This window comes from Ursus arctos, unplaced genomic scaffold (genome assembly GCF_023065955.2).
Source record: "Ursus arctos isolate Adak ecotype North America unplaced genomic scaffold, UrsArc2.0 scaffold_30, whole genome shotgun sequence".
NCBI lineage: Eukaryota > Metazoa > Chordata > Mammalia > Carnivora > Ursidae > Ursus > Ursus arctos.
Genome location: NW_026622986.1, coordinates 31,864,912 through 31,889,971, shown reverse-complemented (window position 1 = coordinate 31,889,971; position 25,060 = coordinate 31,864,912). Strand labels below are relative to the sequence as shown.

The window sequence follows — 25,060 nt, the reverse complement described above, 5'->3', positions numbered from 1 at the left end:
CACCTTCACACACATACGCACTCCTGTCCCCACACTCACACGCATGTGCCCCGCACCTTCCAGAGAGGAGAGTTTGTAGCTCGGAGTGGCGTCTGGCCCTGTCAACAGCTCAGCTCCTCGGGGTGACTGGTGCTGACGACACTCCTCTAAGCTCCCGCGGCGCAGCGACAGGAGAGCCACCGCTACCCAGCTGGCTCTACCCCTCCCGTGTAGCGCCTCTCGGGCCCCCTAAGAACCTCCACGGTTAGGGCCACCTCCGCTCGGGTGAGGAGGCTCCGAGCCGGTCCCTGCGTCCTGCTCAGCCTGCTCCGCGCTGCGGCGGGTAGAGCTCCGCGCAGGGCCTGCGCCATCAGCTTCTCCGGGGCCACGCCGTGGGAGCCAAGTCGGGGTGGGAGCAGGGGCCAGGGCGCGAAGCCAGAGACCTCAGACCTTCTGTCTCCTGGCTGACTGCTGAGGAAAAGCGGGGTGGTGCGCGTTCGGGGGCCAGCACGCGAGGCCCCTGAGTATGGGGGCACCCCCCCCAAGATGGCGCCCTCCTAGTCCCCAGCCAAGGGGACGCTGCAGATGGGATTCAGCTCAAAATCCTGAGATGTGGGACCGGCCCTGAGTCGTGGGGCCACTGCACGTGGGACTTCCGGCTTCTCTCTCCTCGGACATCAGCCCCCTGGAGCTCAGGCCTTTGGGTGGGACCGGGACAGCAGCCCAGCTCCTCCTTCTAGGAGGCAGCGGGACGGTCCGAGCCGGCAGGAGGAGCTCAAGGAAGGCAGGGGAATTTGAGAAAGGGGCTGTGAGCCAACGAGTGTGGGCGGCCTGCAGCGAAAGGCAAGGGGAGAGTTCTCCCCTGAAGCTTCCAGAAGGAATCAGGCAGGAATTCATTTGTGTTGTTCTAAGCAGTAGGTTTGTGGCCGTTGTTACGGCCGCCCTGGGAAACGAATACAGAGGGGAATCGGGACAGCGGACGATTCGAATCTGCCGCGGACGACCCTGGGGACTGTTTCCGTCCGCTCAGGCTGCCGTGACAAAAACCACACAGGGGCGTCAGCAGCAGACGTTTACTCCCTGCAGTCTAGAGGAGGGACGTCCAAGGTCAAGGCGCCCACAGGGCTGGCGTCCCCCGAGGACTGTCCCCTTGACTGGCTCACGGTCGTCCCTCTGTGCGCACACACTCCTGGCATCCCTGCCCTAATCTCCTCTTCTTTTAGGGGCACTTGCCAGATTACATCGGGGGCGGTGACTCAGTCTACTCTGGCCCTGTCTCCAGGCACAGTTGGGGTCTGAGGGGCTGGGGCTCAGCGCTTCGACGTGTGAATTTGGGAGGAACGGCCCATGACAGGGAGCGTCCATGCTTGCCTCACTCCCACGGGGATCTCTCTCTTCCAGTGGCTTCTGGGCCTGCGGAGGGGCCCCGTGAGCAGAGGCAGATGCCACTGGTGGGACTGGTCGCGGCTCGTCTGAAGAACCGGCTGGGGCAGGCCGAGGAGACATCTGTCGGGCCCAGGACCTGAGGCTCCCTGAGGACGGACTCACGGTAAGGACAGTGGGACATAGGTACTGGGGATCCAGGTTGGGTGTGGAGTCATTCCGTTTCTCTCCCCAGCCGGACACCCACAGCCTCCCCTGGTAGTCCTCAGGGGGCCCCCGGTAGACAGCAGCGAGCAGACAGCCCCGCGCACAGCAGCAATGGCAGGCCGCCGTGCAGGCGCCCGGATTTCACCTGTGTGGGGCTGGGGGCCCCTTGCGGGGCACTGGCCAGGGCCAGAGCGGGGAAGCTGCCTTCTGCTCCCACCACCACCATGGCCTCTGACTCACGGCTGGCCCCTGGCAAGACCTTCGGTGGCAGAAGTGACTCAGAGCTGCCTCCAGAGCCCCCCACCCCCTCACGGCCTCCTCCAGGCCAGGGTGGAGCCCCTCATCCCACCCACGGCCACGGCACCGGTCTGAGCTCAGGCCAATGCAGCCAAGCTCGTTAGTCCAGAGAAGATGGAACACAAACGCTGGCCTAGGTAGAAAATTGCTAACTTGGTGACTGAAGGGTAAAAAGAGGAATCTTCCTTCCTGAGGCCGAGGAAGCGAAGGGAGGAGGCTGGGTTGTTAGGCGCCAGGGGGTCTGGGAGCCAACCTCGGGGCTCCAGCTGGTGCTGGCGTGGCTGAAGTGAAGACCCTCTGCGTCTTAGATCCTGAGTCATTCTGGAGTGTCTTCCTAAGCCCGTAACTCGCGTTCACACAGAAAGAAACACGTTTGTTTTCGGTTCCTTCGCCCTGCCTTTCCAGCAGCCCAGCAGACCCTGCCACGGGTGCGGCATCTGGGCGCCTGTGCAGATGGTTCTAGAACCCACCTCTGACTCGTCCTCTCTCCTGCGACTTCACCGTGTGTGATGATAATTTTCCGTGTCGGTCGATAATTTTCCTACGGGGCCGAGGGATGCCTACATCCCTGGTAAAACGTTCTCTGTGCACATCTGGGAAGGTGCTTCTGGAAGAGAGGCGCACAGACAGTGCCGCAGGACCACCTCCCCCCGTGTGGGTGGGCCTCAGCCAGTCCTTTGTGGGCCTGGGCAGGACAAAAGGTGGAGGAAGGTGAAATTCACTGTCTCTGCCTGGGCCGGGTCGTCCATCCTCTGCTGCTCTTGGCTACCAGTGCTCCTGGTTCTCGGGCCTTCGTGCTCTCCTGGGCTTCCAGCAGGCGGTGGACAAACCCTGACACTTCTCAGCCTCCATAACTTTGCAAGCCAATTCCTCATAATACATCTCTTTCTAGTTATCTATAGAGCCTATTGGTTCTGTTTCTCTGGAGAAACCTGGTTAATATACCAGCAGGGTCTCTCTTTGGTCTGGCATCCCCCTACCTGTGGCCAGGAGGCTGGGTCTATGCAGGACCATGGGGGCTTTTAAATAGAATTCTTAGGGCTGGATCCCCGAGGCCCAGGACTTCTGTTCAGTTGCCTGCATTTGATGAGGGATCCCAGGAGACAATGCGTATTCCCGTGCTCATCTTCATTTCTGCGAGTGGGTGGAGGCCACCTCGCCCCGAGACTCCGCCACAGCTGTGAGATCCCTCTGGTGGTTACACAAGACTGGGGGGTGTGGGCCATGATAGCACAGAATCCTGCAGCTGTCCAGCACAGGCTCTCAGGAGCTTTGTCTTCAGAGAGGGAGACTGTCAAAACTCACTCTACAGAAAAGATGGTTTTCCGGCTTTGTTGATCAGAGACCCAGCAGGAAAGCGTGCAAACTCTAATTAGGGTAACCGAGGAAGGTGTGATGAAGGGATGGGTTCTGCAGGGACACGCAGAGTGTGGAGAAACTGTGGGGTCACGTTGTGCACCACACTCAGCAGCCTCAGAGACGAGGAGCTTGGGGAATCATCAAGTGGAGGAAGAAAAAGAAGGCTGAGAGGTCCTCTGCCTAGGTTTTAATTGGATTATTTGTTTATCTGGTGTTATGTAAGTTCTTTATGTATTTTGGATACTAATCCTCTATCAGAGATGTCGTTTGCAATTGTCTTCTCCCATCTGGCAGATTGTCTTTGGTTTGTTGATTCTTTCCTTGGCTGAGCAGAAGCTTTGTATTTTCAGGTAGTCCCAATAGTTCATTTTTTATTTTGTTTCCCTTGCCTCAGGAGACAGATCTAGAAAAATATTTCTAAGGCAGATGTCAAAGAAACGACTGCCTGTGTTCTCTTCTAGGATTTTTATGGTTTCAGGTCTCACATTTAGGTCTTTAATCCATTTGAACTTATTTTTGCTTACGGTGTAAGAATTGTGTGTGGTTTCATTCTTTTGCATGTAGCTGTCCAGTTTTCCCAGCATCATTTGCTGAAGAGAGTTTTTCCAGTGCATATTCTTTCCTCCTTTGTCATAGATTAATTGACCTAATTCATATAAACATGGGATTATTTCTGGGCTCTCTGTTCTGTTCCACTGATCTATGTGTCTATTTTTGTGCCAGTAGCATGCTGTTTTGATGTGTAGTGTATCTTAAAATCTGGAGGGTGATACTTCCAGCTTTGTTCTTCCTTCTTGACTGCTGTGGCTATTTGAGGTCTTTCGTGGCCAACAGACACATGAAAAGGTGCTCAACATCACTAATCACTAGGGAAATGCAAATCAGACCACGAGATATCACGTCACACGTGTCAGAATGGCTAGAATCAAAACGACAAGAAACAACAGGTGTTGGTGAGGGCGTGGAGAAGGGGGAGCCCTCGTGCACTGTTGGTGGGAATGCAAACTGGTGCAGCCACTCTGGGAAAAAGTATGGAGATTCCTCAAGAAATTAAAAATAGAACTACTCTAGGATGCAATAATTCTATCACTAATGGTATCTACCCAAAGAAAATGAAAACACTAATTTGAACACTAATGTGCACCCCTGTGTTTACTACAACACTATTTACAATAACCAAGATATGGAAACAGCCCAGTGTCCATCCATAGATGAAGGGATAAAGAAGATGTGGTATATATACGATGGAATATTACTCAGCCATAAAAACGAATGAAATCTTGCCATTTGCAACAACATGGATGGAGCTGGAGAGTATTATGCTAAGTAAGTCAGTCAGAGACAAATACCTTATGATTCACTCATATGTGGAATTTAAGAAACAAAACAAACAAGCGCTTGACCCTGCCCAGCAGGAGAGAGCAGGGTCCGCACAGGCCTGGGGTCAGCCTCCCCTGGGCCAGCAAGCAGGTCGGAGCCGAACACCAGTAACTCCGTTCAAAACCAAAAGCAGTCCTGCAGGAAAATTCATCAGGCTCGGCTCCAAGCCAGCCAGGTAAAAGTGGATTGAGGTCCTTCAGAGGTTCACACAGATCAAATATTAATTAAACAAATATTTTTCCAGATTTTTCTGCGTTTCCTCTGTGGCTGCTGGCAGAGGTCGCAGGCCCGCCGTCAGGGAAGCAGCACAGAGCAGGAGAGAACAAGGGGAGATTTGGAGCAATGGGCAAGACATGTCTTCGGAATAGAGGGGTTCTGAGTCCAGACAGAAAGAGGGAAATGTAGGGGAGCAGGGACGCCTCAGAGTGACAGCCGGCTTGCCAGTGCCTGCTCATGGGTGCGCACACACACACACACACACACACACACGCGCGCGCGCGCGCACAGAGGCGGCCTCGCCATAGAATAACAATTCCAAATTCAGAAGCTGGCGTGGACTTTCAGTTCCTGCCCCGCAAGACGGACGGGCAGCTAACCAAGTTCCTTGGTTTCAAAAAGGACCTTGACAACGCAGGCTCAAGGTCTCCACATGACGAAAGTCAGCAGTCTTCACCCCTTCGAGGGTGTTGTCATCACAGACCCCCTGCAGCCTCCCCGACGACCTTCATCCCGCACACAAGGTTTGGGTTCAAGGTCAGCACGGTTAGGATTTTGTGCAGCCCGCTGACCACGGGTCTAGAACACCAGGGCTGGACTGTCAGCCACGGGTGGAAAGCAGAATATTCGAGTTCGTCCTCCCGCAGCACCCCAAGGACCCCTTGACTGGAACCACTCAGCACAGCGCAGCCTCCCACTGCCGTGTGCCCCCCGTAGACCCCAAGGGGGTCCTTCTAACCTCGGGGCTGCTGGCCTGTCTCAGAAAAGGTCTGACATCTCACGGTGCTCTCCTCCCGCCCGGGCGTCACTGAACCCTGGCGGCCGGGCCGCTCCCGCACAGGCACCAAGGGAGCAATGCACGAGCACTCCAGGCTCTTGTCTACAACGTGAGAGGCACGGGGGGCGGCAGCTTCATGCTCTTTTTAGCCAAGAGCCCTTGTGAGGCCAGTTCGTAAAGCACAGCAAAGCAGAGGCGCTCCGGCTGAAGACAGGATGGGAGAAGCCCCCCACGGACCCCTGGGTCTCTGGGAAGCACAGTTAGAAAATGCTGGGCTCACAGGTTCCAACAATGCCCTCCAGTCCTGGAACGTCTTGATCCTGGGCTTCCTTGTGGCCCCCAGATCTCAGATGTCCCCCTCCCCACATCCTGCCACCCACCACGCATGAAACAACACTCTATTTGCTAGTTTCGCATTCCTTCTTTCCAGATCATTCTGTTTTAGGTACTTGGAGGAACTCCTGTCTCAGAGTTCAGACGGGTTTACTGGGTGAATGAGCCAGTTCCACACCCAAGGGAGTTGCAGTCTAATGGGAATCACCCTACTCCAACTAGAGAAATGTTAAAACAGCATGTTTTAAATTTCAAAAAGAATGTGCGAATTTTATAGGCCACTGACACTCTACAGAAATTCGCTGCACAGGAGGGGAAAACATCCTCCCTTCTTTCCCCTCCAAAGCCAAGGCCTTGAGATAAAGCAATACGTGAATGACAGACCATGGCAGCCTTGGGGGGCCTGGTGACAGTGTGCCAGGGAAAGGTGGCACCTGCCGCTCCCTGGGACTCTGGCCTGTGAGGGCCTTTCCCTGGGGTTCAAGAAACACAGGGGTGCATGAGTTTGAACCCTTGCTCCTCTCAGCCCCTGCTACCTTCCTGAAATAAAGGGTTAACCCCCAGCTGACCTCACGAGGCTGGGAACAAAACCATAAAAGATTCAGACACCTCCCAACGAAATGATGACTGAGCTCCCCTTGGTAGGCCAGACAATCAGGGTCGGGTCAGAATCATGGGAGCTTCCAAACCACAGGAGGTCTGATTTCTCTTCAAAGAGCTTTTAGTCTAGCAGGACTGGCAAGAAGCATCAAGTCTGGCATCACGTGGTTGTACAGACTGCTTGAATACCTCTGGTGATGGGGAGCTCTCTACCGAGATTTGGGAGTAGGTCCTGATAGTTAGGAAGTCCTCCCTCACAGGGAGCCCAGACCCTCCTCCCCTGCGATGCATACCCCTCAGGACCTCAGCTGGGCTCCCCACGTGTGGAAGCATCCAGTGGATCCGGGGATACTCTGCCGCCCACACGGAACCCAGACATTTCACCAAGTGAAAAACGCCCATTGCACATCACAGAAACCTCCCAGCGTTATGAGGACCCAGGTGTCTTTCAGGCTGACCATGTGCTCCTCGACTAGCCAGACCTGGCCTTGGGCTCCGCTCAGCCGAGTGTTCCCTCCCCTCCCATGTCCTGTTTGTGGACCAGGGGAAGCTGCGGTCTGCCGCCAGACAATACATCAAAGGCAGCTCCTTTTCAAAGTGGAGACTGTCTTGTTACTATTCCGGAACAAATTCAACCTAGCATTCCAGAAGGAAATCCCAGCCCGAAGAGCCCTCTCGCTCCCTGCGATCTTGTCACTGACCCCAGGGCTGCTCGGTGCACCGTGCCTTTATCATGTGCTCTTTTGGGAGAATCTGGGTAGACAGAGCGTTTCTCCTCCTTTCCCTGGAGGAGAGGGAGGGGCAGGGGTCCCTCCCCAGCCCTGCATTCTGACCACAAGCATTCATTGAGCTGTCTGGCCCTACCCCTGGCACCCCCCCTACCCTGGGAGACCCTCCCAATGCCGCCCTGCAGCGAAGCATGGGGAATGTGTGCCTGGGGAACAGGCTAGCATCAGTCCTCAACACCTCTGCTTGTCACTCTTCCCACCAGCCAGGTGGGTGCTGCAGAAGTGCAGGCTCATAAGAAGGGAGACACGTCCTGGGGTGCACGGGTGTGTAGCCAAAGCAGAGCCAAGGGGAGGAGACAAGAAACTGGCTGGAGAGAGGGTTACCCACCTTAGGGCTGCTGCTGGACTAGGACCCCGTCCGTGTGCTGGGGGCCCCTCCAGAAAACAAACCCACCCCCTGGAGAAGGCCAGCGATGGTGCCTGGGGCGAGGAGGCCACTCAGGAACCCACAGCACCCTGCCCCCTGCATGCCTCCTCTTCGTCCGGACCCCAGAGAAGCCTGGGGCCAGGGGACTGTGGCCCAGAAGCTGTAGGGCAGCTGCAGAACTGGACCCCACTCCTACACTGCTGGGAACATCTGCTCTCCAAACATGCGTCGTCCACGACTGGTGCCCAAGCCTCCTCCCAGCTGGGGAAGGACACTGTGCCCTCTGGCTACCTCCCTGGAAGTGGGCTCCTGGCCAGAAAGGAGGGCAAGGTGACAGTCTTCATCAGAACCCAGGAAGGAAGAACACCTAGCATCCTGCACACCCACCTCGAACGGCAGCTGTCTGCACAGTGGACACCGTTCCTCAGGGGGGTACGCACTCTTTAGAACTCTTACAGCAACAGGCTCCCCCCAGGGGCTGCCACACTCATCTTTGAATGCCCAATGGCCCAGGGTAGATAGAGTGTCCACCACAAAGAAAGGGCTCCAAAATACTTCCTGAATTGAGCTTAAAACAAGGAGCCCACTGTCTGGGGACAGCTCTAGTATCTTGGAATCAACCAGCTGTGTCTATTGTCCTTTACAAGGGATGAGGGCATCCTGTCTGAGATCCCTGTCTTGGAGGCGGGAGAGACGTTGGAGAATAGAGGTGTTGTTCCAGCTCAAGATTATCGCGTGCTTCGGGGTCTTTGGGCCCAGAGAAATAGCAGATGATACAATCCCTAATTCTCTTCCAAGCGTTCCTTATATGGGAGTCTCATCGTCTGACGGCCGTAACTCAGCTTTATGTGAATGCGCTTTTTTTTAAGTGCACCAGCGTTTTTATGGGTCTGCCCTTCCACAGAGCCATGCCTCCGTGTGGTGCTGAATAAATCGAGAATAATGCGTTAGCAAATATTTTAGCGCTCGGCCCTCCGTGCAGTTACGCACCGTTGCCGCCAGCGAGCCTGTGATCTTTGGTCAAGTGGCTTGAGCGTTTTTGTCCTCTTCCCCACCTCTGGGTAACCTGGACCTTATAAATAGTTAATCGAACTGTTCCGCATGGGAACTTCAAGTATGAATGATACAATCTCCCTCATAAGAAAAACTGTATTGAGCTTGATCTTGCAGTCATGCCTCCCGCCTGCAGACCCCGCACGCTGCCTTCTTACCACACACACCATCTGGAGAGAGAGCCGGGAGCCCTCTCGGGGAGGAAACCGCGAAGAAATGTAATGTCTAAATAATGTCCAGTGTTCTCGGAGCCCTTTTCTAAGGCACACCTTTCCCAGTGGCTGCAGAAACTCAGAGGCAGCTAGGCCCGATCGGGCCCACGCATTCATAAATAGCTCGTCCTCAAGCCAGCTCCTAAATTAACGAGTCTTGGGGGGGCAGGGAATGCAAGGAATTATTAACTATAAACAATGACACAGACCCAAAACTGACGGGCAGGGCTTGAAGGAGTGAGTCGTGTTTTCTTCTAAAATTACATTTGGTGTTCTTGGCAAAACGCTCGCCACTTCAGGTTCTTGCCTGAAATAGATTCGAGTCTTTGCCTCTTTCTCTTGACGCTCCTGGCTTTGTGTCCAGACAGTGTGTGCGAGACAGGAAAAGATCCACGCGGGCACTGGGGGTGGGGCATGACCGCAGCGTCGGAGGAATAGACCTTTCTGGCCCAGGGAGGCTTTGAAAACAAGTCGGAAATGATTGCTAAGAGATGCAGATGGCTTAAAAGAAAGCGCATCTGTTTTATTTAAAACAGTCCTGCAGCCAAGCGATCAGTCCATAGTTGTTGATGGAGGAGAGCGGGAAGACGAGGACGCCCTCTGGGCTCCTTGTCCCAGGCTGCTTAGGCTACCGCTCCCAGAGGCGAGGAGCAGTTCACCTGGCCCAGCTCCAGCTCGGCGGCACCCTGTCGGCGGCGTCACTCTGGGCACGTGGCTAAGCACCCGAAGCTCTGGTTTGCTCATCTGTAAAATGGGATAACAGTTCCTGCTTCTGGGAGTCTGGTTAGACCAGGAGGTACACACGCAAGGGGCCTGGCACAGGCAGGCTCTCCGGGAAGGTGGGTCACCACCGTGCTCTGTAAAATAATGCCCAGGGCACCGTGCGACACAGCGGCAAGTGCACAGTCCTTGAATTCAGGGAGGCTCAGGTGCAGAGTCTCCTGTGGGCGGGGACCAGGGCAATATAGAGACTGGGGAGGGAGATGTTCACAGAGGACAGTGTTGAGCAGTCGCTACTGCTTTTAAAGTCTGGTCAAGAGCCTGGAGACTACCATCCTAACCCACGACCCTCACTCCTCCTTCGGTTGTTCTAGCCTTGGCCAGACAGGACTGCTCGCTTGCAAAGGGTAGGGTTCAGGGCTGTCTGCTTCCCTTCTGCGGGCCTGCCTTCCCATTCTGGACACCACATCCCAGTGAGTGACTCCTGCTGAGAGGGAGGTGGTCGGGGGCTCCCAGGGTGAGGTCGCAGAATATCTTCAGGGATCTGAGAGCAAGCTAGCCTATGGTAAAGAGAACCACCATGCTTCCTACCAGGCGAGGGAGACCGGCAAGGGTGAAGGGCGGAGCAGAGGACCTACAGGCCATGTCCCGCGGCCCGAACTCATTCAACACATCCATCCCCAGCACCTGGCTGGCCTTGTCCCAGACCTGGGGGAAAGAATGCAAGCAGACCCTTCGCAGAGCTCCAACTGTGGTGCAGTCCCCGAATGAAGGGTTAGCCAAGGGTCACGGTGCATGGAGTGTGCAGAGTCAGGTGGAGGCTACGTCAGGATATCTCCTTCTGTGACCTGTTCCTTGAACTTCTGCTGATCAGACAGTGTGCCTGGTGAAAGATGTGAAAATTAATTAGGAGTTCAGGCCTCTGGGCTCTTAGAGAACTTGACTCACTTCTCGTCATGGTCCAATCACCTCGTGCTGTAGCTGTTCATTCACTGCTTTCTCCACTGGACGTTCAGATCCGGCTGCGTCTTTCTCACATTGAACCCCAACACCCGGCCCAGGGCCGAGCATGTGGCAGGCCCCATCCAGTGCTTGCTGAGTTAAATAACGCTGAGTCCACGTCTCTGAGGCTTACAGTCCGATAGCACGGTCACCAGCGGTCCTCAAAGGCTCACGGGCAGTGAGGACAGTCGTGGGAGCTCTGGAGAAGGTGAGCGTGCTCCACAGAGAAGGATTAGAAATAGGACTGGAGCTTCGGTGGGCTGACAGGAGAATCCCAGGTAAAGGGAAGGAGCCAGAAAGGAGTAGAAGGGCATATGGGAAGCAGGGAGCCGAGCTCTGTGTGGGGAGCGGCTGGGACGAGAGGGGAGGTGCCGAGGGCGGTGGACAGTGTTTCCACTCACCCATCCTCATCACGTCATTCCCAACAGTGATAATCGTAATAACAATAACAGTAACAATGCCTCTCACTGCCCATGCGCTGAACGGGAGCAAGGTGCCGTTTGAAGCATTTTGCACGAATCCCTCAGTCTTCACACTCTGTGGGGAGGAGCAAACCGAGGCACAGAACAGTTAAGGACATTTCCCAGAAGCTCAGAGTGGCAGAGTGAGGGTTCAGACCCTGACACGCAGCTGCAGAGCCTACCTCCTGCCTCTCCTGACTTTCCCTCCCAAGTTCAGGGTTTCCTCGAGCTTCCCCACGTGCTCCCGCCCGTGACCACGGCCCCAGACTCTGGCTTTAACCCCCCGACCTGGGGTCCAGTTCCAGCATAGCCAGCTCTCGGGGCTGAAAAGCAGTCTGACTGCCACAGCCCCGTCTGGAAAGGGTGTCACGTCTGTCCGGGACGTCTTGTGTGCTCTCTCTACTCAACGGCATCAGCGCCTTTGTGGTCTTGTTCCCGAGCCCTTGGCTGGGTCTGCTCACACGGCCTTTGGATCATCTTCCCGCAGCCGTTGCTACTGTGCCCAGAGTGAGGGTCACCACCGTCACAGACCACAGCCGCCTGGCGCTCCCAGATCCCAAAGCCCGGGGACCGCGCTGGACATGGGGTGCCCCTTCCCACCTTCATGGCCTGCCCACCTTTCACACACACTGCTTACGCCTCTACCTAACACTCCTGTGGGCTCAGAAGGCAATTTATGGGACCACTTAGAAGGCCGGTTCGCTGCTACCCTTGGTCTCTACCCTAGGAACCTCATTGCTCCCCCACCCGGCGTGAACGCCACTCATGCAGCCAGGTGGGGGGTGGGGAGCGCCTGAGGTCCCAGTCCCACTGGAGCCTCGCCAGAGACTACCCTGCTGCCACTGGGACCCCTTCATTACGGGCAAGTCTTCAACACAAATCGTCCTGACTTCTCCCCTTTTTTCTTCTTTTCAAACCTGGCTAGACACAGTAAAAGGAACTTGAATGGCTTCATTTCCTCCCTACCTAGAAATTCTCATAAAAAGATTTGGTCCGAGTTCCCAACTGAAATGTTTTTAAGAATGGAATGATGTGTTGGCTCGATGTGCTCAGAAATGGTGCAGGGGCCAGGGGGGGGGAGTCCAGGGACGTTCGGCGAGTTGAGGCTGGCTGTGAGCTGGTCATCGATGGGGAGGACGGTATACACAGGCTCGTTACCACAATCTGTTTCCCTTTGCACGTGTAAAACTCGTGTTCCTCTAAAATCCTCCCACAAAAAGCAAAAGACATAGAAAGTGTTTCAGAAGTTGGAAGGACAAGGGATTGAAACTCATGACAATAACATCATTTCGAAGTTTCCCTTGTTATTTCATTTCTCCACATAAAATCTGGGACCCCGTGAGCCAGGGATACGTGGACTTGGCCCGGCTGTGTGTTGCTAGTTCAACAAACCAGGCAGAGCTGGCCCTGAAGTTGGGGAGGGGGGTGCATCCCGGCCCCGCGGCCAGGAAGGCCCCGTCAGGGCTGCCCCACAGACCTGGTGTTAGCGGCTCCCTCGTCCGAGCCGTGTTCCTGGTCTAGACACACATTCCAGTGTCTATGCTGTAGCTTCTTCTTAGTCAGCAAAAGGCTGCCGTCAACAGTGAGCTCTGCGACACGTCTCCGGGGAGTCCCGTCCTGGAGGTGGCCGCCAAGCACAGATGCCAAAGACAACAGACCGCAGAAAGCATGGGGATGGGACGCAGAGCACATGACGTCATAGGGATTCTCCCTGGGGCCTTTAAAGTGTCCACCTTTGGACGGAGGAGCCAAAGGGATGTCTGGAGGCTCAGTTTTGAAGGAATTTCAGGCTCCTCCGGGGAAGCCAAGGCATCTTAATTCTGTAGCTTTCTGTGCTCCAGGCCGGGCCCCTTGTCCATGAATTGGGCAGCATGACTCTCCAGAAAGACACTACTGGCCTTGGGACAACCTTGGGGTTGGCTCAACTTTGGTTGAGTACCAGTGGCCACAGTCATTTTCCACTGGGCAACCGGTCTGTCGGGAGGTCTCCCTCCCTCATCCCCTCCCCCTGCCCCCTCTGCCATCTAGGCAGCCCAGAGTCACGGGTCTGTGGTGCCAGTGTCTGGCCTGGGCTAGAGCCCTCCCAACTCCTGACATCTTGGGGTGTTGTCTGTGACTCTCAAGCCCAGGGACTGTCTTCCCTTTGATTCTCAGGGAGTTTCAGGGACATGACCTCACTTCTGCATCGACTTCCTTCTGAAGAGCAGGGTCCAGGCTGTCCCCTCCTGTCTCACAGAGGCTGAAAGAGATTCGGAGTGGAGAGAGCAGCCTGAGTGAGACCCAAGCCCAGGCTAGACACAGGTGGTGCTTCCCAGCAAGGGTGTTGGCTGCCATGACTCCGTCCCCTTCCCTCTGTCGCCTTAATTCCGCCCACCATCGGCCACAGTTGGGACCCCCTGCAGCAGCCTGTAAGCGGTCTCCTTGTGCCACCTTGACCACGCCATCCCATTCCCACAGAGCAGCTGAAGTGAGCTGTCGAAGCCACGTGTCTGATTACAGCACCCCTGCTTCCACACCCTCCGTGATTTACCACCTGTGATCCCAGGCACCCTGACACAGCCCTCCAGGCCCACACTCTCACCTCTCCGGCCCACCGCCCTCCACCCGGCCTGCTGGCCTCTGCCCTGGCCCCACCTGGCCCTGCTCTTGCCTCTGTGCCCCTAACACCCACTCCCCATTCCATCTCTGCGTCTCCCCGTCGCTCAAGGCTCAGCGGCACAACATTCACCTGTGTGTTACGATTACTGACTCACCTCCCCACTTCTATGGACTGAATGTGTGTGCCCAAAATGTGTGTGGATACGTCAAAACCCAGCCCCTAATGATGGTATGCAGTGGCGTCTCTGGGAAGCGATGAGGTCATGAGGTGGAGCCCCCATGGATGGAGTAGTGCCCTTATAAAAAAGCCCCCAGAGAGCCCCCTCGTTCCTTCGTCCACGTGGAAACACAGAAGACACCGTCTGTGAACCAGGAAATGGGATCTCACTGGACACGGAATCTTCTGGGGCCTTGATCATGAACTTCCAGGCTTCAGAACTGTCCAGAAACAAATGTCTTGTTGTCGATAAGCCCCCCAGTCTGTGGCGTTCTACTGTGGTCCCCCAAACTGAACTTGAACGGCCCTAGCGCAGTGTCAGGCGCACAGTGAGTACTCAAACACGGAGGGCAGATGATGTGGTGGTGTAGACCACATGCCCAGTTGCAAGTGCCAGCCCCGAAATGGCTTCTTGATGATCCATACCGCACTTCAGTGACTGCGCCCAGATACCCTCTGCTCTCCCCATATCCCTGTTCCTCAGAGATACGTATCCTCCAAACCACCCTTGAGCTTCCTCCCCATCTGGAAATTTTTTGTGAAGGAATGAGAATGCACTGGAGAGATAATGCCCCAACTTGGCAGCAGAAAGCCCTTGTCTTTGCCACCTTTGTGGCCCCAACTACAGATGCTGACCCCACAGACCAAGGCTGAACCCCAGGAAGAGTGGGACCTGGACGCTCTCTGTGTATCAGCATTTCCCTGTGTAGTGCAGATGAAATCTCAGTGAAGTGAACATCGAAGGCAGGAGCCCAGAATTCCCGAAAAGGGATGGACTTTGGAGGCGGGTACGCTTGAACTAAGCGCTGTTTTCTGCCATTCGTGTCTGATGTGAAATATGGGTAACGCCTGCTGTATTAGAGTAAGTCCAGCTGCTACGACAAACAACCCCAAACCTGGTCACCAAATGCAGTGAAACACTTACCACACAAAGGTGGGTGTGACCGTGGCTCTCTTAGGTGGCGCTCCTGGAGCCCGGGGATCCATGTTTCTCCCACGCAGAGCTTTGCCCCACGCTGCAGCCTCACGGTCCTCCACCAGCCCTTCTGCACTCGGTCAGCCAGCGGGTGAGGGGAGGGGGCACAGAGCATTGCTCGGGAGGTTTAGGCCAGGGAGGAAGTGGCCCCGGGGCATCTAGAAACCGGGGCAGGTGGGGCAGGAAATGTGGAAAATGAAATGTTTTGGAAAACACTTCACGTTGCTTCTGCCACACCTCCCTGACAGAGAATCGGGGCATTTAATGGAACAACACATAAAAGCTCTTAGCAGGGTCGTGGCCCGTGGTGGATGCCAAAATAATGAGTTTCCTTCTTTCTTTGCCTTTGGTGATGGTTGGGGCTAGGTTTCTAGAATGTTCTCTGAATGTAAATGAGCCTCAGGTCTGTTTGTCTTTTTTAAGCACCTGCTCAAGAGGCTTTTCGAGGCACTAGCCAGTCATCAGAGGCCCGGGGGAGTCTGAGAGGTCACGCTGATTTGTCAGAACATTTGGAAATTTCTGCAGGAAGTACCATGACAGATGTGTGCCCCCCACACCCAATCCACACCCATCAACCACAAATACACATTCTATTCTGCTCCAGAAGAAGACAGGCTCAGGATGACTGGATTCTGAATTTCCTCAGTGCACATTTAAGAGGCTTAAGGAGTCTTTGGGGACAAAGCCACAGAATGGGGTGCCTCTGTCTGAGAAGGTGTGACTCAGAGCAGAGTCAGCTGTTCAGACAGGCTTCTGGAAGCAAGTGGGATGAGACAAATGGGAGGCGAGAGGCAGAGGCTCAGACTCTGTTCCCATCATCTCCCCATGCGCTGTTCCTGCCCTTCCAGAGGCTTGTTGATGGACCAGGGAACAGGGGCAGAAGGAGGGGTGTTGGCTGATGACCCTGCATCTTGGAGGCAGAGTCAAGCTGCTAGAAGGGATATGAGAAAGAGGATGGGTACACTTACAGGATTCAGACCAGCCCCCAAGTGACAAAGGAAGCTCAACATCTGCAGAAAAATCAGCAACACAGAAGGAAAGGTGAAGCAATGCAAGACCATGTTGAGGGGACCCCAACCCTACCACAGTGCAAGATCATTTGAGGGGACCCCTTCTCCACCCTGGTCGGTGTTCAGTCTTCTGAGTTTTCCCTCAAAGATTGATGGACCCTCTGAGATCATGAGTTGCTGGCTCTGGTATCCAATAGTAGCCCCAGTACTTTCTCCTTTTGGTTTAGGAGATCCCGTTGCTAGTATTCCTGTTGGTTAAGGCAGCACCAGACTGTAGCTGTTCAGTGATGATGATCCTTCAGGATCAGTTCTCCTTCTCCCAGCCCCATGCGCATCAGTGCTCTGTTAGGACACACTACGTGCTAATCTCTAGACCCCTGCGCTCATCAGCCTCCAGGCCCTGCAGATACCTTCTTCTAACATCTGCTTCTCACTCCTCAGTCCTTCTGAGAAGTAGAAGAGCAAGGAAGACAATGCCATGAGAACCTATTTTTCTTGGGATGATTGCTTTCCCGTTATCTCTTACGATTTGGAAGGAGAGAAGGCCCGGACAATCTTAAGCCTAAGAAAATGGCAGAACATGAGGCCTCTGGTCATGAGAATCCAAGTGTAGGGAGAACTAACTTCCTATGGGTGGTCTTTCCTTTCATAACCCCAGAAAAGCCATAAAATGGAAACACACACATGTTCAAATCTAATCCGGACAAAATTGTCAAGGACTCTAATACAGAAGTCAGGGATATGCCAACCAACTTCTCACCTAGCTTCAGGGCGTCCTCTTATTTTGACAGTCATTGCAACGGGCTGTGGTTTCTGGCCCACGGCCAGTTAGTCTGAAGGCCGAATTTCCATAACTATGTGATAAGCGTTCATCTCTAGGCTCAAATACTCCCGCTGCATTTCCTTCTCCCCTTCTCCAATATTCACACCCTCTCCTTTTAAGACTGCTAGTTCATTTGAACCAAATTTCACTTTCCTCCTTCATTATGTTGACTGGCCATGCTCATGGCAGCCTCCCTACCCCGACCTTCTCTTAAGAAACGAGCCCACAGGCAAGGGCTTGTACTCATCATCAGTTAGTCAAAGTGGTGATGAGCTCAACTTCGCTCCGTGGTCAGCATGAGTACCCTTCGATTTGTTTCTTCGTAGCTAGGAGAACTCTCTAACTGGTAAGCTTTGGGTAGGGCAGAAAAGTCCTTCCCTGAGGGCAGGAAATAGGTTATTTTCCTTTGGAGTTAACTCCTCCAGTGATAAAATGGTGGGTACCCAAGGTCCCTGCACAGCAAAAAACCTGTAATGCAAGATCATAAACCATATACCTTTTTTTTTTTAATCACTGTATATTACCTATAACAAAAACTGCTTTGAAGATTTTTCTCACACTCATGATCACCAACTGCTTTGGTGGGTGATGTTGCTCAAAACTAAAGCTGGGCAAAGGGGCGCCTGGGGGGCTCAGTCGTTAAGCGTCTGCCTTCGGCTCAGGGCGTGATCCCAGGGTTCTGGGATCGAGCCCCTCATTGGGCTCCCTGCTCCGCTGGGAGCCTGCTTCTTCCTCTCCCACTCCCCCTGCTTGTGTTTCCTCTCTTGCTGGCTGTCTCTCTCTCTGTCAAATAAATAAATAAAATCTTTAAAAAAATAAATAAATAAAGCTAGCCATAAATCCAAAAAACACAGGCATGAATGCAAGCCCTCTCACAGACCTTGCTATATCTCGTGGGAAACAAACACAGAGCACACATTTGACTCCACAAAGTAGTATCACAATACTTGCAAGCCAAAAATTATCCAGAAGGTATTGTTTTAAATAAATTCTGTTAAAGTAACCATCCATAAATATCCGCCCGGTGATAAGGAGAATACTACCTTGTTCAATATCTGTAGCCATAAGTAATAGTTTTAAAAGAATCAGCTAATGAAATAACACCAATGTTATTTTTTCATATGGTGTAAGGGAAGAACCCTCCTTTTCCAATACACGTGCTTGTTTTGTTTTATGATATGAGTTATATCTATATGGGCGTAGGGGGTGAAATCTCTTCTGAAAGGTGAGGTCATTCGTAGCCTCATTCACCAGGTGTAATGAGGTATGTGGCTCATAATCAGAGAACTTTTCTAAACCTTGATCCCGGGCTGATTTCACAGGTACACACCTGTGTAAAAATTCATCAACCTGTATAGCTTTGCATGCTTTACCGTATTATAAAATACATAACATAAAAAATAGAGTGATGACGTGCCTGGATATCTCAGTCGGTTAAGCGTCCAACTCTTGATTTCCGCTCAGATCATGATCTTGGGGTGGTGAGATAGAGCCCTGCAACGGGCTCTGCGCTCCGCAGGGAGTCTGCTTGAGATTCTCTCTCTCCCTCTGCCCCTCCCCCTGTCTGTGCTCTCTCTCAAAATAAATAAAATTTTTAAATCTTAAAAAAATAGAATAAGTGATTGCAGGGAGTGCAAAAGGTGAACTTCCGGTAGCCTCTCCGTTTCTCTCGGCTTTGGCCATCGAGGTGTTCAAATACCTCCTGGAAGTGTAGAGGGCGGCTGGGTGGGTGAGTCTGTGACATGCCACGAGCGTGTAAGGGCCGGGAGATACATAGCTAGGTAAAGAGTCAGTAAATGCTCGTTCGTCTCAAACTTCGAAAGCAAATTTGCTTGATGCTTTTTGCATTCTCTTCATTTCTCTCAGTTCTCACTTGGTGCTAGATGAAGGACCATTACTGTCATCCACAGTAGCTGCGTTAAGCCCCCAGGAGCCCTGAAGTAGCAGGTCCTAAACCACTGCTCCCGGGGACACAGGGTTAGCGCCTGCCGTCCTCTGGTGGTCACATTCTCATCAACCAGTCCACGCACAACCTTGTCTCTTATGTTTCTGGTGAAAGACCTCTTGCTGACTATCTACTACTGAGTCATTAACATTGAACTCATGGCTATCAACACTAACTCATGCCTGAATGAGGCTTCTCTCACCCACGGATTTGCCCTGGAAGACACATCACATCTTCCAGCATTTAGTTACACCACACAGTGCTTCGGCACTGCGCTTAGGGACCATTTTAATCCGCGAAATCACCAAGAAAAAGCACAAAAATGAGGAATACGTGACACTGTGTAGGCCATGGAAAGGACATCTGTTTACAGTATGAGAGCTGAAAACACGAAGGCAGTTTGACCTCAGCTGGGAAGGTGTGCCTTGTTGGGTGGTTCAAATTTTTGCAGCTCTGTGCATGTTCATGAATGAGTTTGAAAGCGCTGTGAACGTTGATTTCAAGGTTACCAGTGAATTTGAGCAAGTAGGTGAACTCGCAGATATGGAATCCGTGAATAACGAGGAGCAAGGGGATGTGGAAAGTGTCCGCTTGGGTTCGCCGTGGTAAGTGGCGCTGAGGGAAGGAGCTACCGTCTATACCGACAGTTACCAAACTTCACCCCAGGTTAGAGACTTCTGGGGAGCTTTTAAATCCCTCAAGGCCTGGACTGTACTCCCGGACAATTAAGAATCTCTGGGGTGGGAACCAGGCATTTGTTTTGTTCTGTTTTTTAACTCCCCCAGGTGGTGACAAAGATCAGCCATGTTTGAAAGGCAATGGTTTTTGCTTTGCCCACAGGCCAGGTCTGTTCATGCAGGTGAATCCATTCATCCCCCGCTGAGGGGACACTACTGTCCTTCTCGGTGCCGTCGGCCAGGACTGCCCACTAACCGCTCACTGTACCTCCCTGCGGATTGCCCTGCAGAAGGGGAGATAACTCGCTACCTAACTTTTCTAGACACCCATCAAAAGTCCTGCATATAGCCCAGAATACCTTTAAACCCCAAAACAAAAGTGCAAGTCCTTGTCACCGACAGGGGCAGGGTGGTAGGAAAAGAAACACCCCAACACCTAAGTTTTGGAGGGGCCAAGAGAATGGTGAAACCCACCCCATGCCACCCCCTCGTGTGGCCTCTGTTGGGAGGGGTCACGCCATGCATTACAGACAATTCATGAAACAAGTCTTCAGGCCTCCTTCCCCAGGGCACGTGAGTTTTCCTTCTAGATGACCAATTAACCAGAGACATTATGAAATGAGAGTCATAGGGAGCCAGGGGCTCAGCGACCCAGGCAGTATCTGGCACCACAGCCTCGACCCTCCTTGCGCTCATTCTTGCTCCATCCCCCCCCACCCACCCAGCAGAGAGTAGCCTCAGTCTGCAGGCTTTCATGCAGCTGGCCCCCACCCTGGGAATATAAACCCTTGGGATCCATGGTGGTAAAATGACAGCCCTGGGAATGTAAGATTATAATTACGCTCAGGGAATTCACATGGTGCCTGGCAAGAGAGCCCCCACCGGAGAAAATGTGAAAAAGTTTGAAGAAACAGTGCAACAAGTCTTGCCGTACAGAATGCCCTGGGCGGGTGACCACCAGCTTCAGAATCTCCCACAAGGGGGGATGGGTTGGGGGCCAGTGACCAGGGGCCGCTGCAATTGCACTGTGATCTCTGAAGATGCATCTGGAAGGGAAGGCTGGGAGCGGGAACACCCGAGGGCATCTCCTGGGCCGTGAATGTGCGGGACCCGTCCCTGGGTGCTGTCTGCAGCATGGCCAGGATTTCCCTGCCGAAATCCATTGTCCGAGGGTCTTTGTAGGTAGGAGCAAATCAGGTTTGGGAGGAACCCAGACAAGGAACTCCTCCCGTGGAAAGTCGGGCCACACAGATGCTCGGTTTTAACAGCAATTCTAAAATGCCCTTTGCCTTTGATCTGGTCATTTCACTTCTCGTAAACTATCCTTAGGAAATTATCAGAAAGAAGGATAAAGTCATGTATGATGATATTCTCCTTAGTGTTGTTCGTACCAACCACGTGTTGAAAGAATCGAAATCTTGGACCGTGTGGTAGTGGTTAAATAAATTATGTACACAGGCAATAAAAACATCATCAGAAACCATTTTTAATGAATGCTCACAACTAAATGTTTATTTAAGAAAAAAGGAGGATAAAGTGTGTATACTGCCCGCCTGTTGTGTATTCTGGGCAGATACGTCGGCCGCTGGCGACACGGTACACCTGGGCGCTGAGAGGATTGTGCCTACTGGGCGCGAGAGATTGAGGTCGTGCTTTCCACGTTCTTGTATTCTTGTCTTAGCTAAGGATTGTTCCAGAAACCAGGGCCTAAGGCTGGGGGCAGGTGCTTTACTTGGGATAGGCTTCTAGGGGGCAGGGTGGCTCTGCCGAGTGACCTGGGGGCAGGAGGGGCTCAGGCTGCAGGTGCCCTGGGAGGAGAGAAAGAGACCGAAACAGAAAGGGGGAGGGGAGACAGAAAGCAAGTCAGGGGAGGGGAAGCAGGAAGGGGAGAGGAAGGTGGAAGGTGTCCAGGTGTCTGCACGGCTGCGTTTCCCTCCTATTCACCCCTACTTTGATACTTCTGATACTTCCCACCTGCAAGTCAGCCGAGCTCCTGGGCACTCCTAAAGGCGGGATGCTAGGAACAGTTCCCTGGGGCATGGCCCTTCGCGGAACTGTCAGTGAAACCCCTTCCTTTTATTCTTGCGACCAAGAGTGATGTAATCATGGTGGGGGTTTTCATCTCTGCTTTGCAGCCAGGAAATGAAAGCCCCAGAAGGTGAAACGATCTACGGAAGGTCCCACAGCTCGAGAGTGGGCCGGCCGTGAGCCCTGCTGTCTGGGTGCGTGCTCTGTAGCCTGGCGCCTGTACCCGTGAGCCCGAATCCTCCAGGCTCTCCCCTCGTTTGGCAACAAGCTGACTGTATAAAGAGCTCCTGTGTATTGAGACCTTGTTCAATAGCAGGTCTTTCCCAGGCATTTGTCCTCTTACCTCCTTTCTTGTTCCCCCGAGGAGCACTCCCTTTGCCGAGGAGGAGACTGGGCTCGGGAAGAGGAGTAAATCCCCCCCACCCCGAATGCAGTGTGTCCTCCAGACTCCAGCTAGACACTTGGGCTTGAGATGGCTGCAGATGGAATCTCCAGAGAGCCTTCAGTCGGTCTGAACGGGCTCTTCCGTGGGGCTGAGTGCCCCTCTCCCCTCTCACCTGTCCTGAGCCAGGAACCCCCCACCCCTGCCTTCTGCACACTCCCACCCCAGGCACACCTGCAGAGCTATGATTTTGAGCCCTGCCTTGCAGACGTCTGCACACACGGGACACACTCACTGAACGCCAGGTTGTTGATTGCTTGGTTAGTTGGTTGCATCACTGACATCTGTGCTCTCGAAAGCCCACCCTCCCCAAATCTCTTCCCCACCGATTGCAAGGTCTGACGTTTCCAATGTTAAGATCACCAGTGTAAAAGCTTTTTGGAAACATGACTTTTGTAACTGGATCACGGAAGGATTTGCCAGGGTACCCGTTAAGCTGATGGACCACCCACACCCTTCTCTGGCTCCTTCACCCCTTTCACCCCGGGGGGTCGCGTGCAAGGGACAGGCCGCGTGGGGATGGAAAAGACAGAAGTGAGAAGGTGGGAGCAGAACTCCCCACATGACGTTTTGGAAAACCATTCTGGAAAAGCCGCTGTGATTCGGCTGCCCCTCAGCCGAGCTTGTTTATTCATCTGTAAACGACGGTCATCTGCTGGGAAGGCCCCTCATGTCCCTCCATGTGTTACCTTGATCACAGATCTCCCCAAAAGGAGCACTGCATGGGGAAAAGTTCTCAAAACCGGTTCACCCCAGAACCACAGCCGAGCAAAATGCTCACTGAAGCAGCCCAGCGTGGGCCATGCATTCTCCAGCCAAGGCTTCTGTCTCATCTGCGGCCAGGACCGCCGGCGACCGACCCTCTGAGAAGCGCATTTCCAGGCCCCACCCTAAACCTTTGGGAACATCCTGGAGGCTGGGAGCAGGAAAGGGTGTTTCTTAGACACCCACCAGGTGATCTGAAGATGAGTGTGTGTCTCTTGGCCAAGGCCCTGGGAGAGGGTGTGAAGGCCTAGGTGGAAAGAAGTGCGTGGGGGGGGGGGGTGCTTGGCAGGCAGGGAGGGGTGTTTGGGAGCCCAGAATCAGGCAATACTCGAAGGAAGTGTGTTGCGTGTTGGGACCAGGTTTCGCCCAACTGACAGTTTTTCCTGCCCTCTCAGGAGCTGACGGGGGCTGTGTGCTGTTACAAGGGGCACGTGGGGACAGCAGGTGTGTAGACGTGCCCCCCCCCCCCAGCAGCCTACCCTTCCAGGCCAACCTTGGAGAAAGCTCATCACACTTGGATGGGTGGGGAGCTGGGGGCGACTCAGGGCACAGCCTGGTGCGACAGGCAACCTCAGGGCCTTCCAGGCTCTGCTGGGTCTCAGAACCCATCTGGGTTGACAGCCTCAAGAGGTCAGTGGGGCCCTGTCGGGAGGAAGCCAGAACGCCCAGGGCTTTGTGTTTTGATTTTGAGAGCCTCTCTCACTGCCTTGCCGACCACCCCAGAGCAGAGCGCTGCCCTGCTTTTTCAGGTGCCCTGAGTCTTGCGTCAGCCTGGCCCACAGAGAGGTTCAGATAAATACTCGTTCTCCTCTTCAAGGGGCCTCAGTTTCCTCCAAGTCTCTCCGTGTGGGTTCCCAGTGCCTGGGTGTTTAGCTGAGCGAGGGGCGTGGGCCGGCCGGTACCCTGCACACAGGAAGCGCTCTGTGTGAGCTGGACCTATGGGCTTGCGAAACCCTCTCCCCTTTCATGTGGGTTTGCCTCGATTCCCATGTGTCCGGGTGGGCTTAACTGCTGCTGAAGCCATGCGCCAGACCACCACTCTCCCCTCTTCGCCCTTCTGCAGCCTCTGCTTCCAGAGGGAACAGGTAGAAAGCTCGGGATTGCCCTTCCCTCCCTCTGACCTGGGGAGGGGCGATCAGGCATCTGGGTTGGGCCAGCTGTGGGATCTTGGACAAACTGGTCAGCCTCTCTGAACTATAGGGCCAGGGGCTCAGCAGGGGTAGGAGCTGCGCATGGAACCCATCGCTCTGCAGATAAAGTGCTAGTTACTGATAAGGACGTGATTTGCACACTGTTGCATTTGTGTTCGAGCATTTGCACAAACGTGTGTTTTGTGCCTTGTTTATCAGTGTGGGTGGTGTGTTTGCTGGGTGGGAATGGACATCCTCTGGGCTTGCACGCTCAAACTGCTGCCCCGCCCCAGTGCCAGGCCCCTCGAGAACGAAGACCCCAAGTGCTTCTCCGTGGGACCCTGTGTTCCTGAGTCACGGGCTCTGTTCTCCGGAGCTGGAGGGAAGGGTTCTTGGAACACATTCAACACACATCTATGAAGCACCTACTGTGCGCTATGCACTGGGTTTAGATCTTCTTTAGGTGAATGGGGACAAGGTCAGGGAGCCGAAGTGACTGATACGGCATTTTTAAAATAAATTTGATATTTTTTTACATAATGTATTGGCTGCTTGCTGTGTCTGGGATTTTCAAAGGAAGAGGAAATCGAGCTGTGGCCGTGCTTGGGCCCAAGGGTTTATGAGCCCTGTAGGATCTGGGGTTTAGGAGAAAGAGTGGCTCCCGCCGCACACTGGGGTGTGGGCACACCTGCCCACATCTGGTTCCGGATGAAGGCCCCAGGGTAGCTTTAAAACGTCCTGCAGTGTGGTTAGCACTGTTCGTTGTGTTTCGGACCCTGAAAGCAGGTCCCTCCACATGCGAGTTTCCTCCCATTTGGGGCTGTGCCTTGGTGAGGAGAAATGCCACTGTCTGTACCTGGGCTCCTGGTCCGGGTCAGCGGCTCCTCCCTTCCTTAACCTTTCCTGGAATGGGATTGGAGCAGGTCAGCCAGCTCCTTCCCTTGGAGCAGGAGGAAGACAGGACGGCAATGGCCTTGAGAACAATGACGCTTCACAGCGGATCCCATTCCCAACCAGCCGGCCTCCCCACCGTAAGAGGCACACTCTGAAGGAGGCAGGGCTGCCTCAGCCTCGCACGGCACAGGGGCTCCAAGGATGTATGTGTGTCCTTGCCTCCCTGTCATTGTCGCCTTTGCATCCGTGCAGGCCTCTGGGCAGATAACCACAAACTCTCCGGGTTGGGCTGGTCCTCCAATGGACCCGGACCTGGAGGCCACAAGCCCTTCCCAGCCCTGGCCCAGGAAGGGTCGATCTGGGACTTCTTGTGGGGGGTGGTGCCGTAGGCCGGGCACACTCTCCCCACTCCTGTGCATC

The 25,060-nt window shown here is 54.0% G+C and overlaps 1 long non-coding RNA gene across 1 annotated transcript in view; it reads left to right on the top strand.

The window, feature by feature from the left end:
- Nucleotides 1-25,060, top strand: part of LOC113241091 (uncharacterized) — a 66,766-nt gene that overhangs the window by 1,447 nt on the left and 40,259 nt on the right. Inside the window, exon 2 of the long non-coding RNA XR_008956505.1 lies at nt 1,381-1,528. This is a non-coding gene — a long non-coding RNA (uncharacterized LOC113241091). The remainder of the gene's footprint in view (nt 1-1,380; nt 1,529-25,060) is intronic.